Source organism: Helianthus annuus, chromosome 2, assembly GCF_002127325.2.
Source record: "Helianthus annuus cultivar XRQ/B chromosome 2, HanXRQr2.0-SUNRISE, whole genome shotgun sequence".
Classification (NCBI taxonomy): Eukaryota; Viridiplantae; Streptophyta; class Magnoliopsida; order Asterales; family Asteraceae; genus Helianthus; species Helianthus annuus.
The window spans coordinates 9,392,379-9,395,623 of NC_035434.2; the positions used below are offsets into that span (position 1 = coordinate 9,392,379).

Consider the following 3,245-nt stretch of genomic DNA (forward strand, 5'->3'; position numbering starts at 1 on the left):
ATTTGCCTAAGGTGGCATAACATCTGCATGTGCATCTATGACCACCAATGGCTGCACATTACGACAACGGAGACCCCGATGACACGGACGCGTGGTAGGGATTGTCGTCACATCAGCATCAATTCTTTCAATGAGTTGAACGCCGTTAGCGCACCATATGTTAACCAACAAAAGTCACAACACAGGGTGGATATTCTACAGTAGCCCACACGACTGTGTGTGCACCGCTAAGGCGGGGCCACACCCGAAAAAGTAACCATGGGCGAGACACTGAACTACCAAAACTCAGCCTGTTGCAAGGCTCATACGTGGGACCTAACCGCGTACGCACAACCTTAAGAAGATCATGGTAATTCAAACGACAATTGTCTATAACTAATCAGCGTGCGTCAGGTTTACCCAACCAATTTCCACGATGAGCAATCGTATACTATTCATTGCTCCAATATCTCTCCTCGCAGCCGACGACAACCACAATAAACGTGGCCAGCGACTTTCTCGCACCCGGACGACATGTAAGCCTACAATTAGTGATCTTCATTCCCGAGCTCCTAATAAGTCTAAGTGCTCCTCCCACGCTTTACACGCGGGAGCAACACTAGACTGGGGGACATGACGAGGTATGGTACTGGACCCGACCCGAGTGGTCGGACTTTCCTGCTATTTATCACTTTTATTATTATTATTATTATTATTATTATTGTTATTATTGTGTACTAACCCGCGAAGCCCAGCGCGTTGTAGTTTATGCTACACTAGGCTGTGGGCTCGTAGAGACAACCCCTAACTGGGCTTGGCCCATTGAGGTTAGGGTTTTTCCCATATCTCCTATATAAGGAGGCCTCCACCTCCTTATTAGGGCATGAGATATAGGGCATCACTTTTGTAGCTGGAAATAGGGGATTCTTCCTCTACCGGTAGTCTCTACATTGCCCACGCTTCTCTCTTCTTGTTTACAGGTTAGGATGAAGTGGAGAGGACGAGGTGTGATCGTTCATCACCGTAGAAGTACTGACCCGCACGGACCATGCTTCTTCAGTTGCTAAAATCTACTATAAAAGTTAATATTTCTGAATACTAAATTCAAAATCCTAACATTATACATCCAAAGCCATCTCAATTTCAACTTCACTTCTGGCAGGATCCTCAACATATATAGGAAGCACAGTTGCAGCCTCATGGTGAATCTTCGTCACTACTTGAATTTAACCTACATATATTCCACCAAATATTCACTATCAAATACCCAAATCTCACAATCCAATATCCAAAACAAAAGGTCGGTTAAAAAAAAAAAGGTAAATCATAAGTCTGTTTTGATTCTGGTAACATTTGACAATGAATTAACTTATTCGAGTAAAAATATTATAATATCAACATAGCAAAAATAATGGAACCTGAAAAGTATCACAAAAGGCTTTGAAAAAAAGATATATAAAATTTGATCCTTTCTTGTTGGGTACTGTTGTTACCTTTTGTATATATTGTATATTTTTTCTTCATTGGAGTGTTCACTTACAAGTTTTGCAATGTTGTGAGATCAACTAATCCAGCATTAATTCCTTCATTCTATCCAATGCCAGACAAGTTCTTGATTTAGGAGTAACTGCAAAAAGATTGTTGCAAGTAAATAGTTTTTAAAAATGTTTACCTGAATATTCCAGATGTTATACCAGTATTCAAACATGCACAAAGGTTTAATGATTTAAATTCAACTTTCGTCATACATGTCACATGGCAGAAGCCGTAGTTCTATGGCTGATATAAAAGGCGTTCTACAACCTATATATGTATAAGACAAACGTTCAGGTAATCTGATGACAAAACATGAATAATCTCATAATTCAATTGTATCCCAGTAATCATGTCCAAGATAGACATCAAATTAGCATCTACAACATCTACAAAATCAACAAAAAAGCCATGATAATCTCAGACTTTGCAAACTGTCGAGCTAATCTACAAACCTTAATTCAAAACAACAAAATCACCACACAGAGTACCTACAAAACAAAAACCATAACACTCATATCAAACATCAAGCTCAAATGGAATTTACCTGCTGGGGCGCCTTTAATAGCCTCAAGAGAAACCATAACAACTCCTTCCATGTCAACAAATGACTCCTTATTTCAGCAATCTCAGGAAAAAAACATACAAAAAACAAAATCATCAACACCCATCGACTCAGATCTGAAAAGATCATCATCGTCGTTAAACCCGCCGGTGGTGCTACGGTTGCAACCGGAGTTGCCATACCAAGTAGCAAGCCACCATCATCATCGGGTAGGAGAAAAACCGAAACCTCTCAACCTTTTTTCATGTTCTTGTTCTTGATCTTCCAGTGTTCATAGCATGCAAAGATTCCACCTTTACAACTTTTTGATCACCAGATTTCATATTTCATAACAAACCTAATAATCAAACTCCACCCACCAGAAATTCATACAGGCCTAGGGTTTTACATCTGAAACTATTTAGACTCTATAGATCCAAAGGGTTCACAGACAGACGAGAGAAGTCAGGAAATGTACCAAAAGGACATAAAAATGAAGATAAACAAAGAATACCTTCGAGAAATCTGAAGGCCGACTCCGCCAGAAACAGACTCAAACCGGCCGCCGACAACAACGGGCTTCCCCGAAATATCCGCCGCCGCCAGAAACAGCCTCAAATAGCCACTGGCAACAACGGGCTTCCTCGGAATAGCCGCCGCCGGCCAGAAACGACCTTAAATGGCCGCCGGCAACGACGACCCTCCACGCAATAGGCGCTTAGCCGAGAAAACCGAAATCGGAGATGGAAAGATCGAGGTCGGAATAGCCGATCAGATGAGATGGTCTTCAACAGCGGTGGTGCTCCTCCGTCTTCACAGTTAACCGCTCCATATCAATCCATACCTCTCTCTCTCATTGCCTTATAATAAGCTTAATCCACAAAACAGGTGTTAAACCTTTTTACAACGTGGCGGGCAGATGAAAGGAGAAAGATAAGCAGGTAGGTGAATCACCTAAAATCTACTGTTCATTTCCACCCTTCAATTAATAGATATTTATAAAGATTAATATTCAATCTTATCCTACTTTAAATAAAAAAATTTAAATCACGTTCTAGGAAATATTTTTTTAATATATATATTTTTATCATAAAAAGACATGATTATCTATACCTTACAAATTCGAGTAAAGTTTAACAGGTACGTATTGTACAATAGAATTATTTTAAAAAGATTGTATGTATCTATA

At 40.0% G+C, this 3,245-nt stretch overlaps 1 long non-coding RNA gene across 4 annotated transcripts; it reads right to left on the minus strand.

Annotated features, from left to right (window-relative positions):
• Positions 1-1,012: 1,012 nt before the first annotated feature.
• On the minus strand, positions 1,013-3,019 carry LOC110910077. 4 transcript variants are annotated; one of them, XR_002575840.2, is made up of 4 exons: positions 2,571-3,019; positions 2,060-2,484; positions 1,520-1,606; positions 1,013-1,210 (listed from the first exon to the last, which is right to left on the minus strand). It is a non-coding gene; the product is annotated as an uncharacterized LOC110910077 (long non-coding RNA). The 4 variants fall into 4 exon arrangements; XR_002575841.2 differs by adding an exon at positions 1,728-1,782 and having other exon boundaries at positions 2,060-3,019; XR_004870432.1 differs by adding an exon at positions 1,674-1,782 and having other exon boundaries at positions 2,060-3,019.
• Between the last annotated feature and the right edge of the window lie 226 nt (positions 3,020-3,245).